Genomic DNA, 15,077 nt, shown 5'->3' on the forward strand with positions numbered 1-15,077 from the left:
CGTTGGGAAACGATCGAATGAATCGATGCGTTTTAATTCGGAGCGATAGAACTAATAATGGAAGCTCTAATAGTTGTCCCGTTTACTAAAGCCCCTGGCTTCCCAAAGCGATGAAGAAGTCAGTCAGTGATAACTGACACCGAGGCAGTGGAAAGAAAGCGAACCCTAATACATGTTTCCCCTCTTCCCACCTCTCAGAAGTTAAATTTGCCCCCACCCAATCCCTGCATTCGCTAGGTGGATCCACACAACATATTAAACCCCAATTGTTAATTTTGGGGTTCGCAAATCACCGCTGCTAGGTTCCTATAACAACGCTGTGCTTTCATCAATAAATCGGCTTTAGGTCTCATAGCATTGGGCTCAGTTCACACACAATGTGCTGAACCTCAAAGTAGTACTATCTCCATTTCGTTTAGCCTAGCACAGTGATGGCTAACCTTTTTCTAAAGGTGTGTCAAAACTTGGTGTGCTAATGCGTGTGCACGCATGCCCCCCACCTCCACATGCATGTGCAACCCCCCCACCTGTGCATGCATTTGTGATTCTTCCCCCTGTGCATGCATGAGCCCCCCTCCCCTGCATGGGGGGAGGGTGTTTTCACCCTCCCCAGGCTCCAGAGGCTTTCCTGAAGCCTGGGGAAGGCGAATGGCCTCCCCCAGCCCTCCAGAAGGCTGAAAATCAGCTGGCCAGTGCATGCATGCGCACCGGAGGTGAGGGCTACCTTGCCGGCAAATATGGCTCCGTGTGCCACCTGTGGCAAGCATGCCATAGGTTCAATATCAGGGGCCTAGCACCTTGTTAAAATTCAGCCATTCTCACATGCTGGTTGAGTTTGCACCTTACATTACTGTAAATGGGATCTGGAAGTTCACAACAGTACAGCTATGTGAGCCTAGCTATTGCGTTCGCTTAACCTGGGTTACTGATTGAGTGTGCTGTATGAGCCTGGCTGCCACCCAGCCCAGAATGAATGGCATTCTTGATGCAGGGTTGCCACAAATGCTCCAATCCCAGCATCGTTTCCTCTCTCTGCCTTTCCCCATCTTGTTCCAGCTCAGGGTTGTATTAGATTGATGGGATGATTTTTCTGTTTGGCTGTTTTCCCCACCCCCCTTAATCCAGAAGAGCAACCCCCATCCCAAAGGGAAGAAAGCTAAAATAAGAGGATGGATGGATGGATGTTTTTCTAACTTTTAGAACATCCAGTAAATATTCCAATGTTCCAATGTGTGGGTGGCCACAGTTAAAGCCCCAAGGACTTGTTCTGTCTATTGATAAAGAAGAAGCAAACAATACCCCAATCAAGGAACTGCCAAGATCTCTTCTATCAAAACTGAAAGGACAAGCCACTAGTCTATAAAATGAGAGCAAGTCCTACTCTCAAACTAGGTAGCATTACCTAGTTTGGTAGTGAAGCATTTGCAAGAAAACAACCCAGCTCAGAGAGACCCAACCAAGGACCCAACGTAGACTTTAAGGTAAAGGTAAAGATTCCCCTCACACATATGTGCTAGTCATTCCCAACTCTAGGGGACGGTGCTCATCTCCATTTCAAAGCCAAAGAGCCAGCGCTATCCGAAGACGTCTCCAGGGTCATGTGGCCGGCATGACTAAACGCCGAAGGAACACGGAACGCTGTTACCTTCAGCCAATTTCATAGGACCTGCATAGCCAATTTCCAGTTCAGATTGGATCCAAGCAAGTTAGGTGTGTTCTGTTGGTTTTCCCCTTTGCCGTCCTCCACTGATGTTCTAGGTCAGTGATGGCTAACCTTTTTGTTGTTGTGTACTGAAAGCAATGCACCCATAATGCAATGTGTGTGTGACCCCACCCTACTCCCCCACCCCCCTGCATGTGCGAGTGACCCCCATGCTCCACCCCACCCCCACACATTCACACGTGACCCCCCATGCTCCCCAAACCTATGAATTTGCGTGTGACCCCATGCATGTGCTTGCGACCCTCCCATGTGCCCCTCACCCCGCACATGCATGTGTGACCCCTGCACATGCACCCCGCTCCCTTTGCATGTGTGCCTCCCGCAAGCTCCTCGCCTTCCATGCATGCAAGGCAGAGACCCAAAAATCAGCTGGCTGGAGGGAGGCACGCGTGCATGCACAATGGAGTTCCGCTGGGGTAACAGCTCACGTGCCTGCAGAGAGGGCTCTGCGTGCCACCTGTTGCATACCTGCCCTAGGTTCGCCATCCCGGTTCTAGGTATCTCTTCTGCTGTTTTTTCTCCTGTGGTTCCTCTGAAAACCAGGGAGCTTTCCAAAATCCACAAATGTCAACATAGGCACAATCCAATGCAGTGTTTCGCTTTCTTTGCTCCAGTTAGCCACTAAGCTCCCAGCCAAACAGTGCACCAGAGTCTCAGAAACAACCCCTAATTCCCTCTGAAACTCAAAAGGGTTTCATCCTGGACAAACCAATTTCTGATGTCCCTTTTGTCTATTGTAAGGAGTTGGCCCATAAAGGCAAACAGTGATCTACTTATAGCAAATGTGACTATCCTCAGCTCCTCCACCTCCAGATCACATTGCCACTGCCCCAAAGCAAATACTAAATCTAATGTGGGACCACCCTGTCTGATCTGGATCGGGTCCAAAATTGTCATGATGACCAGGATCTCCAAACTGCCTCCAACTCTGTTCCCAGGGAAAGCAAATGGAAGTTCTCTGGTATCCTAAGGTTGGGAGAACTCTACTGCCACCCCATCCACAGCATTTTTGTTTTGTATTTTGTTTGATTTTATGGCACATATCTTTATTTCAAACAGTAGTGTGCATGTAAACCAGCCCTAGAACTATTAGATGGTTTAAGTATTGCAATCAATAAATAAATATCAAACCCCCCATAGGCTTCTCAGAACAGCCATCTCAGAGAAGGTTTTCTTGATCCAGTAGGGTTGGTGTGGCCTGATCTTGTAAATCATTGGTCCAAACCTTTTGGAGAACCATGACCTGGACGACTGAGAATCTCTACAGACATTACTCCAGAAGAAAAGAGAGCTATAGAGAAGGCTCATCTGCAAAGTCTCCAGTGATGACAGCCCTTTAAGGATGGAACAGAAGGTTGTCTTCCCAAACAACTCTTGTTAGATAGGCAGAAGCTGCCTCGTCTTCTCCACCTACAACGGGCTATTATAATGTGTTCTACTTTTAAGATCATCTGGAGCCTTTTGCTGAAGCAGAAATTGCAGCAAACGTAATCATAGGCAAACCAATGATTACCCCTTTAAATCTATAGGAACCACTTTTGTCAAGTCAAGGTCCAGTGGTGGGATTCAAATCAGAGGTGGATTCTTACCAGTTCAGAACCGTCTGGATGAACCGGTAATAACTTGGCAGGGTCCCAGGCCTGCCACGACCCCGAACCGGTTCTCCTTTACATTGCAGAAATGTAACCCCCCCCCCCTTTTTGTACGTTTTGCGCATGCACAGACCTTTTTGGGTGCAAATGTGCACACGCGCGGAGTGTGCATTTGGTGTGCGGACGAGTGAAGCGTTTGGTGTGTGCGCCGAACTGGCAGTAATGCCGGCAGCAACCCACCCCTGATTCAAATAATGTAGCAACCACTTCTCTGCCTTAATGATTTCTTCCAACCACCAGTACACCAAAATTGCTCAGAAACTTAACAACCGGTTCTCCGAAGTTTGTGCAAACTGGATGAATCCCACCACTGTCAAGGTCCCATTTCTCATCTTTAAAGCCATTTGTGGCTTAGGGCCTGGTGATGCCTGTTTTCCAAGTTGTTCAAGTTGAATCTGTCCATCCAGTAGGGCCTAAAAGAGGGGACCTGCAGAAGAATTCCAGAGTTCCCAGACACAAGCATTCTTGGCTCCACTTTCCTTTGGAGGAGCTTATCTTCAAGTATTTAAATCACAACCCCCACCCCCACCCACCCACCCCTCACACACACACTTATTACATTTTTGGAAAGCTGTAAAAACATGACTCCTCAGAAAGGCATTTGATGCTGACTAAGTTCATGCTATTTACCCACGAATGATGGTGCGTCAATCTGCAATTGTATTAATTGATTTTTGCTTTTAACTAAGTCACTTTGGAGTCCTCTGAAATGGAACAGCATGTGAATTGTTCTAATAAAGACAAACAAATCAACAAAACACAACTGGCATGTTTATATTGCCTGTAAAAGTGAGAGATGTCCATGGAGATGGTGGGGCTGAAAACACCCACATCTTCTGAATCACATATGAAGGGCTGTGCTCCAAAAATCGTAGGGATGGGCAAAAAACACAAAACTACATTTGATTTAGTGTTTAAATGTAATTACAGCTAAGTATCCTCTTCCCTTCTGTCATTCTCAAAAAACACAAATTTAACGAACTCTTGGTGGGGTCGCATGAGAGGCTCTTAGCATAATTTTCATTTGCTGTAAAAACGTGGGTTTCTTTTTTTAAATAAAAAAATCATTAGACTAGAGCTAACTGATTTTCACCAGTTTGGTTTATAGTCAAGTAGATAAACTTGACTAGCCTGTATTGCTTGGACCAATATATGAGTTTCTTTTTCCCATGCTTAGTGTTGGAATATAGTAATGTAAAGGCAGATATGTACACCAAAGACAGAAGAACCCTTGAGAGACAGCTGTTCTATTTCTTCCTAATTGCTAGGGATTCAGGTGTTCAGCTACCTTCTACGTATCTTAGTAATTTTACAGAGATGTGATGCAAATACTTGCACTTCAGAATCTATTCCAACATACACTACTGAACTAAAATGAAAGGTAGGTTAAGATTTCAAATGGAAGCAGTATATTAAACAGGCAAAATGCATTGCTAGACAGCTTGTCAATGCATTGTCAGACAATAAGTTCTATAAAGAGAACATAGAATAACAGGGTTGGAAGGGATCTTAGTCACATTGCAGGAGATCCTATACCAGGATGTCAAATTCGCAATGTTACATCATTGTCAGGGTTCCAAATAGCATCCAAAAGTAAATCTGAGTCCAAGGCAAAGTATTGCTCAAAGTTCCAATGTATTAAGAGAGCCATGTTGGCACATCTGGGAAAATCCAAATCTGAAAGCTTCCTAGTTTTCCCCACCCAGTTGAAAGTTCAAGATCTTGCCCACAAGTCCATCACATGGTCCAATTTCCCACTACCGTGCTGGCAGTTCCACCCATCCAGTTCCGGTCAGGTGCAGAGGTGCAGAGACAAAGGATGACCTTGGCTTTCTAGAAAGAATTTTGTTATGGCTACATAGTATGTAACTCCTTACAATTCCCCCCTCTCGTTTTTCCACAATAGAAAATGCATAGTAGAATAATAGAAAGTGTGGCAGGCCAGAGATCCAAAAGAAAAGATGGCTGCAGGCCTGACAGGCAGCCTTTCCTCGGAAGAAAAGTGTATCCTGTAAAGAGAATAATGTAGGGGGTTAACATAAGCATAACTCTTCCCCCACCCTTAGGGGCCCTTTGGCTGATCGGGAAATTTATTACCGAATGACGTATCACAATTTTCCCTCCCTTTTCGCTAAACCAGGGGATGAGTATAGCCAGCACATGACGCATCTGGCCCGCGGGTTGCAAGTTTGACATTCCTGTCCTATACCATTCCAGACTTTTTTGGGCTTGATGGGATGGATACACGTGACCATAAAAGAATAAGAGCATAACAAAACAGAATAAAAGGGTTGGAAGGTACCTCAGAGGTCATCCAGTCCAACCACTTAGTCAAGCAGGGGACCCTATACCATTTCTAATAAATTATCTTTTTAAAAACCTCCAGTCATGGAATAACCCACGACTTCTGAAGACAAGCCGCTCTACTTGTTCTTAGGAAATTGCTCCTTAGTTCTAGGTTGGTTCCCTCTTTGATTAGTTTCCATCCACTGCTTCTTGTCCTGCCTTCAGGGGCTTCGGAGCATAAGCTGGTAAAATGATGGTTACATTTTGAGATGTGTTGGCATTGGTCTCCAGCTGTGGATTATCTATTGCAGCACATCTTTCCATTCCTCCATCCTGTCAACTTTGAAGCGAACCTGGCTGAAGCCATCTTTTGCCACGAGCTTTGATGGAGAGAAGGTGGGGGGGGGAGTAGATAGACTGGCTAGTAGTCGAAACACAAAAGCTTTCTTGTCAGGTGGAGGAGGAGAGAAGCAGCCAAGGAACCCACCAAATGTCCGAACTGGACAATGTGACCTGTGGCACTTGGGGAGGGTGGGGACAGTTGCTCTTTTAATTATATTGCAAGCTTGGGAAAACTTTCAGAGTTGGTTTTCACTAGTTGTGCCAATATGATGTATCCAATAAACATGTTTTTGAAGAATCCACTTGCCTCTGAGTTCTGGTTTTGGGGCGTGCATTACTCGGAATGCTGACCTATCATTTAGGTACCGCCCCTCCCCAATTAAAAAAGAATGCCTGCTGTGGAAGTTTAAAAATCCACCTGGAGCAAATTGGTGGGGTGTGGGAGGAGCAAGCATGAGAAAAGTAAGGGGAACCCATATAGTTTGTTAAATGATGACTGGAAGGACATCATACCACATCAGTGATGGCTGACTTATTTCCTTCCTCATTGTATTTAAATAGCTGTTGATCTCAAAATGCTAAGTTAGTTATTGGTGGAAGTTAATCAGGAAATTCCAGTGCTGTAGAACAGACTGGAAGTTGAACTAACCAACCAAATCCCTGAAAAAAAGCAGTGGCAAATCAGTTCCATATAATTGGCAAGAAAGCTACAGGCTTGGTCTGTGAAGTCATGTCTACTCATTACTTGACCCATAAAGTTCTTGATTTCATTGTAGCACGGAGCAGTTGCCATCTCAACTTTTAGAGGGATTTGGTAGGCATACACAACATGCATTAAAGCAATTATTAACAAATGGAGTTGTTAATCACCCTATCTGCCAGATAGATGTGCTGGTTAGAAAATTATGACTAGTATACTAGTTTTTCTGAATAGTATCTCTTGGTTGAAATCCTCCACAAGTTATACAGCCATTCACTAGGATCTACTCAGCTAATCAAGTGGAAATCCACAACCTAAGTAATGAAAGTTTAACTACTAATCTGTGGTACAAGAAAGAGAGAAATAATCAAGCAGAATCAGTGCTGTAGAAAAGTAATAAAAAGACCTTATTGATTAAAGCCAGCAGTTTAACAGGACAGAAGAGAATAACAGAGTTAGAAAGAGCCTTGGAGGTCTTCTAGTCCAACCCCTTCCCTAGGCAGGAAACCCTACACCACTTCAGACAGATGGCTATCCAATATCTTCTTAAAAACTTCCTGTATTGGAGCCTACACAACTTCTGAAGGCAAATTGTTCCACTGATTAATTGTTCCCACTGTAACGAAATTTCTAAGTTGCTTCTCTCCTTGATTAGTTTCCATCCATTGCCTAGGGTGGTGCCATCTTGTTTTTTTGCTTCTGCGCATGTGCAGAAGCTTTTTTTAAGTACTGCTAATGTGCATGTGCCCGGGGCGCATCCCTGAGTGAACTGGCAGTAGCAGCAGCCGGAACCCACCCCTGGTTCAGTCATTTGCTAAGGCAGGGGTGTCAAATTGAAGACCCGTGGGCCGGATCGGCCCACAGGTGCTTAGATCCGGCCCGCGGGGCCACCCTAGAAACAGTGAAGGACAGGCCCACGGTGCTTCTGCCATGGAAAACGATACTCGGGAGCTCTGTTTTCACTGGCAGAAGGCTGCAGGAGGCCATCACAGTCAAAAACAGAGCCCAAAATCAGAGCTCTCCCTGGTCTCTCCTTCCTCTGCTGGAAACAATGGATCCTCCCAACTCCACCCAGGCCACCACAGGTGTCCCCGACACAAGTGACATCGAGTTGGCCATGCTCACCCTGGCCACGCCCACCATGACCTCCCCCCGCAAAGTCAAACACAACCCTGAGATGGCCCTCAATGAAATTGAGTTTGACACCCCTGTGCTAAGGTATAGCCCATTTTCACGATGATTTGATTTGGTTATCACATAAAGCAAATTTGAATTTATAAACCAGAATGCCTGGTTCATGCTACATGCTACTTCAACAAACCACATCAAGGCTTTGGGTAATAGGTTGTTGGAAGAAATGTCCATTTGGGTTCAGTTCCAAGTGGGGAAAAAGACACTGGAAACATGGAGGCTGCTTGGAAACATGGTTTAATGGTGGACAGACCATATGGTTTGAGATGCTGGGGAAAAAGGGCTGAGATGCTGAGAGTGCCCTGTTTTTACGCCCTCCCTGGGCTCCACCCCAAAGCTTCCTGTTCCTGTGCAAGAAATGCACTCTGATTGGTGGTCAGACTCCCAAGGGGCAGGGGTCCTAGCTAACTCTGTAGGCTGTCTGTCTTTTGAGTCCCAAGCTTGGTTGAGTTGTTGCTGGGTGATGATGTAATGAAAGGGCTTTGGGATTCCTATTACGACTCTTCCTGAAGGTGGTAGATCTTTGTTATGCAGAATAGACTGGCCCTGGCCTTAATGGCCCATTGACAAAGGTGGGGAGGGGGGCAGGGAGCTGCAGGGAGCTGATTTGTCTTTAAAACATGTTTCTCCTTTTCTCATCCAGGGAAATATAATATTCTGCCTTTTTAATATTTCTTAAAATATTTTGTTTTTCTAGAAGAAGGGTATGTGCTAACTTCCTACAAGGTCAACCCAGCTTTTTGAATAGCGAGGGCAGTTCCTGAACCCTACTAAACATGGAGAAAACTCACATCTTGGACTTTCTAGTATTACCAATAATCAATAAAATAATGCTAAAGGCTCCCCTGACTCAAATTTAATTTTTGCTGACTCGTGGACATGGCATTTTTTTTTTAGCAATGTGAAATCAGTACCACTGACTTTATTTTCTTCCCAGACAAACATGAGATTTCCTAGTGGTCTCCCATTCCATTTCTAACCATGTCTGATTCTGCCTAGTTTTCCTAGATCATCCAAGATCAGCTGTGGGCTGTCATCTACTGGTGTTTTGCTTTACAAAATATATATTCTAAGCTGCATTGTGCTCTTTGTTGGGATGGAAAATTCTTGTTCTATCAGAACATACATTTTAAAATCCTACTACTGTTGAATCCATATTATAAATAAAAGCCCAAACTACCTATTACATGGACTCTCTGTTTAAATATTGAGGAGAAAAATAGTTCTTCTCTTTGGTGAAGAAGCCTACTAAGTTCATGCAGTTAGCATCCAACTGGCACAATTGTTTTCCATTTCTGTTTTCCAAGGAATTAAGTTGCTGTACCGCTAAGGAAACAAAAGGCAGCACTTATTTCTCTCCCACTCCTTCCTTATTCCGGGAGCGAGATTAAAAGACCTGCGCTCAGGATATTCACAATCCTCTATTCAGATCACTGCAAAGTGTTTGCTTTATAAGAATTGGAACAATGTGTTTGCCTGGTGTGTACCGTACTTGGTCAAGGGGGTTTTAAGACGTACCCTGTAGGAGTTGGAAATGGAAACTTGGGAATAAGAACCTCAGGAAAGGGAAGTGCGTGACAGTGAATAAGCAAGCCTTGGCTCACCATGAAGCACAAGGCAGATACAGATTGACAGAGTTGGAAGGGACCTTATAGATCATCTAGTCCTCTGATGGCAAACCTATGGTATGTGTGCCAGAGGTAGCACACAGAGCCCTCTCTGTGGGCACCTGTGCTGTCGCCGGCTGCTCTTCCGGATTCTGTTGCGCACATGCGCACTGGACATATGGCCCGATGTGCATGCGCATGGCAGCCTGCTGCTATCTTCCAGGTTCTGGCCCACACAAGCATGCAAGCCAGCTGTTCTTCACACATGTGTGTGCTGGAACCCGGAAGAGAGCAGCTGGCCAGTGCACATGCATGCCGGACTAGCTGGTTGGCGCACCTGCACATGACAGAATCCGGAAGTGCAGCTGACTATCACGTGCATGGACACCAGCCATGCTCTCTTCCGGGTTCTGGCACTCCGGCACACATATGTATTTACGCTCGCACAGGCATGCATTCTCCAGTTTCAGCACTCGGTGCCAAAGAGGTTAACCATCACTGATCTAGTCCAACCACCACTCAAGCAGGAGACCTTACACCATTTCTGACAAATGGCAGTCCAATCTCTTCTTGAAAGTGTCCAGTGATGAAGCTTCCACAACTTCCAAAGGCAACTTCTGTTCCATTGGTTGATTGTTCTCACTGTCAGAAAATTTCCCCTTATTTCTAGGTTGAATCTCTCCTTGATCGGTTTCCATCCATTATTCCTTGTCTGTCCTGCAGGTGCTTTAGAAAATAGCTTGACCTCTTCCTCTTGGTGGCAGCCCCTCAAATATTGGAACACTGCTCTCATGTCTCCCCTGGTGCTTCTCTTCACTAGACTAGCCATGCCCAGTTCCTGTAACCGTTCTTCATATGTTTTAGTCTGGTTGCTCTTCTCTGCACTTTTTCTAGAGTCTCAACATCTTTTTATAGCATACTGGATGCAGTACCCTAGGTGTGGTTTTACTAGGGCTTTATAGAGTGGTATTAGTACTGCACTTGATCTTGATTGTATCCCTCCATTAATGCAACTTAGGATTGCATTGGCTTTTTTGGCTGCTGCTGGAGCAATGAATGAAGGCCAATGAATCCTTCGAAAATCTGGGAATAAACTGATAAATAAAATTCATGGTCTCTGCTATCTACCTGCTAGTGCTTATAGCAGTGTTTCTCAATCTTGGTAGCTTTAAAATGGGTGGACGTCAACCCCCAGAATTCCATGCTGGCTGGGGAATTCTGGGAATTGAAGTCTGTACATCTTAAAGCTGCCAAACTTGAGAAACAGTGGCTTAGAGTATGGGGAATAATAGGAACTGGAATGCTTACCCCCCTCCCCCCCAAAAGATAAAAATGTTATTGAACAGGTACAACTGAGGCTGATGGATGGAATGATGCTCATGACTGGAATGAAGGAGTTGAAGAAAATATAGTATAAAAAGCATAGGAAGAATTAAAATGGGGAAAGCATTGCTACAGATATCAACACCTGCAGAGAATTTGTGGGAATCAAGTTGCTAGTGCTGTTGAGATTTTTGAATTAAAATAAAGAGAATAAAAGCTGTACCATTGTTGGGGTTACAGATTGTTCAAGGAGGAAGCAGATGTAGATGTTTCCTTCCAAAAGCAAAATGTAGATCTTCCAAATGAGCACTGCAGGTTACTTCAGCTGACTGCTAGCTGCAGTACGGCAGTTCAAATCTCACTGGCTCAAGGTTGACTCAGCCTTCCACCCTTCTGAGGTGGGTAAAATGAAGATCCAGATTGTTGGGGCCAATAGGTTGACTCTGTAAACTGCTTAGAGAGGGCTATAAAGCACTGTGAAGTGGTGTATAAGTCTAAGTGCTATTGCTATATTCCGATCAGCCCTTGACTTGTCTTGCTTTCATTTCCGAGCAGAGGTGGGGTCCTACTGGTTTCGACCAGTTCGGCTGTGTAGGTAGTAACTCGGCGTGCCACACGCCCGAACCAGTTCTACCGCCGGCGGCACCATCTTGATTTTTACCTCTGCACTTGTGCAGAACAATATTCATTGCAAAAAAATTATTTGTTTCCCCTAATGTTGTGCGCATGCGCAGACCTTTTTAAGTGCAATTTTTTTGGTGCACTGAACCGGCAGTAATGCCGTCAGCAACCCACGCCTGTTTCAGAGGGTAGAACTTGAAAGTCCGATTGGTATAATGGTTAAGGCAACAGGCTAGAGAGCAGGAGACCATGAGTTCTAGTCTTGCCTTAGCCATGGAAATTGCCTGGCTGACTTTGGACCAATCAGCAAGAAACTGTGAATTTTAGTCCCGCCTTAGACATGAAAGCCAGCTGTGTGACTTTGGGCCAATCACTCTGTCTCTCTCAGCCCCACTTCTAGCTGTATGGAAAATAGAGAAGGAAGGTAAGTTTGATGTGTTGGCCATCTTGAGTTGTTTATAAAAATACTAAAGATGGGATATGAATAAATAAAAATGGAGGAAGGCAATATAGGTTCTCCTTGACCTTGAGTTGATTCTATCCACGTGGAAGAAAGCAGCTAAATAATTCTGGAATTCTCTTCAATATTATATGGACACCCACTGGCCAATATTATATGGATTTATATTATATGGGTACCCACAAGCAATATTATGGGTGAAGATAGTTCGGCACATACTTTGGAGTTCAGAAGATTTGATAAACTCAGAGCCATGATAAGTAGAAATCTATGCCAGGAAATGCTAATGGGAAAAATGCCTGAGATGGATGAGAGTTGAGGAAGAATAATTGAAAACATAATCATTAACAGCAAAAAAAAGATAGACAAGAGGAAAAATAAATTAAAAATAAAGTTTAGAGAAAATTTAAAAAAAAATCTAGATAGAGACACAGCAGAACATGACTAGAAAAATCTAGTCAGGTTACCCAATAAAAGTACAGACAAATGACTTGGATTTATAAAGATGTCAAGGAAAGTAAAGCTCTGAATGAGGTCAGATTATTAGTGAAGAATTCCAGCATGAACAAAAACAATTTCTTCGTAGATCTAAGTCTGAAGGGATACTTAGCAAATAGCCCACTGGCTGATTGGTGAAAGGGGCAAAGAGGTATTAGCTAAGGAAGTTAAGGCTAAACTACTCAACTTTTATTTGGCTTCAGCCTTCCCTAAAAAGAAGATGAGTGTTTTGCAATTGCAAAAAGCAGGAGGAGCAAGATACCACCTCCAGGTTGACCAAAAAGGTCAAAATTGCTGACCTTGACTGCCGATGGATTGCATCCTAAAATACTGAGACAACCTGCTCATAGCGTCATTGAATAATATTGATATCCTGGGAAATAAGCAGAGAAGGGCGAACGTTGTCCCCATCATCGAAAGGGAAGACAAAAAGCTATAGACCTGTCAGTCCACCATCAATACCTGGGAAGATTCTAAACAGATAATAAAGCAATCAATTTGCAACCATCTTGAGAGAAAAAAATCAATGATGACTGAAATTCACTATGGATTTTTCAAAAGCAAATCTTGCTAGACCGATGAAACCTTGTTTCATTTTTATTTGACCTCGACAGATTATGGAAATGCTGTCGATATAACATCCTGACTTCAACAAAGCATTAACAAACTACCTGCTTATATGTGAATAGCAAATCAGATACGTACAGGGAGTGAATCTAGTTCATTGGTCTAAAGGTAAAGGTAAAGATTCCCCTCACACAAATGTGGTAGTCGAGAACAATTCTAGAGGGCGGTGCTCATCTCTGTTTCAAAGCCAAAGAGCTAGCGCTGTCCGAAGACATCTCCGTGATCATGTGGCTGGCACCGAAGGCGCACGGAGCACTGTTATCTTCCCACCAAAAGTAGTTCCTATTTTTCTACTTGCATTTTTACATGCTTTCGAACTGCTAGGTTGGTAGAAGCTCACTCCGTTATGTGGCGCTAGGGATTCGTGGCGCTAGGGATTCGAACCGCTAAGTTGCTGAGTTTTCTGATCAACAAGCTCAACATCTTAGCCACTGAGCTACTGCATCCCATTTCATTGGTTCATTGGTCTATTAGTAGCTAAAAAACTAATCCCAGAGTGGTCATCAATGGTTCATCATCAAACTGGACTAAGGTATCAGGTTGAAGGCCAGGTCCTGACCTCTGCAAATGTACTTTCCAAAAATTTCAGTCATTAAGGGAATACTGATCCAATTTCCAGGTAACACAAAAGTGGATGAAATAATTAATCCTCTGACGGGAGGAAAAATCAAAATGCTGTTGATGGTTTAAAGAAGCGGGTGGAGCATAGCATTCAAATTTAACAGAGACAAAAGTGAAGTTCATCACTTGGGAAAATGAAATCGAATCCACAGGTATTATGTTGGGTGTTTCTGAACTAAATTAAGAGGCTATATCTGAAAACGCCTTGGAATTTCAATTTGTCACAAATAGAATGTGAGTCATCAGCCTGATGTGGCTCTGGGAATGCAATTTTCGGTTGCATCAATCAAAGGATAATTTCAGCATTATGGAAAGTAATAATTCAGCCTGTACTTCAAATATTGTGCCCAGATCTGGCAATGACATTTTAATAAAGAGTCAGAGGATCTGGAACAAATGGAAAGAATGAATATGAAGATGACTGAGAGATCAAAATGGAAGTCTGACAAGGAGTGATTGAGGGAACTGGGTATGTTTAGCTCTGAGAAAAGAAAACTGAATAGGATAAGATGGTAGTCAAAAAAAAAATAGCTGGAAGTGAACCCCACAGTGTGTTCTCTCTCATTCCAAAGTACAGGATACGAACTACTCTAAGGTGGGTTGTGCTTTTCCAGCCATTGATTGGAGCTGTATTAAAAGGAGCCTACAGCCTAGATCGCATAGCTTCTTTCTGTTCTCTTTGAGCAGGCGTCATTAGCATGTGTGTCCCTTTCTTGGTCTAAAAAGGAATCACTAAAAAGGAATCTAGCACTGATGATCCCAAAGGTGCTTTTTTCAGGAGGCAACTGGACTTTCTTGTTTTTTCTTTGAAGACGTTTCGCTTCTCATCCAAGAAGCTTCTTCAGCTCTGACAGGATAGTGGGGAATGGAAGGGTTTATATTCCTTGCAGACAGCTGGTCATTTGCATCCTTTTAGCAATAGCAATAGCAATAGCAATAGCAGTAGACTTATATACCGCTTCATAGGCCTTTCAGGCCTCTCTAAGCGGTTTACAGAGAGTCAGCATATTGCCCCCAACAATCTGGGTCCTCATTTTACCCACCTCGGAAGGATGGAAGGCTGAGTCAACCCTGAGCCGGTGAGATTTGAACCGCTGACCTGCTGATCTAGCAGTAGCCTGCAGTGCTGCATTTAACCACTGCGCCACCTTGAGGGTCGTTGAAGCACTTGAAGGTTTATCTGTGTCTTCAGGGTCACCTGAGCAGTGCTCCTGGTTCCTTTAGTCTGCAATTTTTTCCTCTGGAAATCCGTTCCTACTCTCACACCATTCAAAAGGTGTTCGTCCCAAATTATATAGCTAAAGGTCTGTAGAGATTCTCAGTGTCATGGTGACCCCGAAGACACAGATAAACCTCCAGGTAGCCTTAACAACTCACTAAAAGGATGCAAATGACCAGCTGTTTGCAAGGAATATAAATCCTTCCA

Source organism: Thamnophis sirtalis, unplaced genomic scaffold (assembly GCF_051295495.1).
Source record: "Thamnophis sirtalis isolate CommonGarterSnake01/CBP01778 unplaced genomic scaffold, rThaSir2_p1.2 scaffold_3, whole genome shotgun sequence".
Taxonomy (NCBI): domain Eukaryota; kingdom Metazoa; phylum Chordata; class Lepidosauria; order Squamata; family Natricidae; genus Thamnophis; species Thamnophis sirtalis.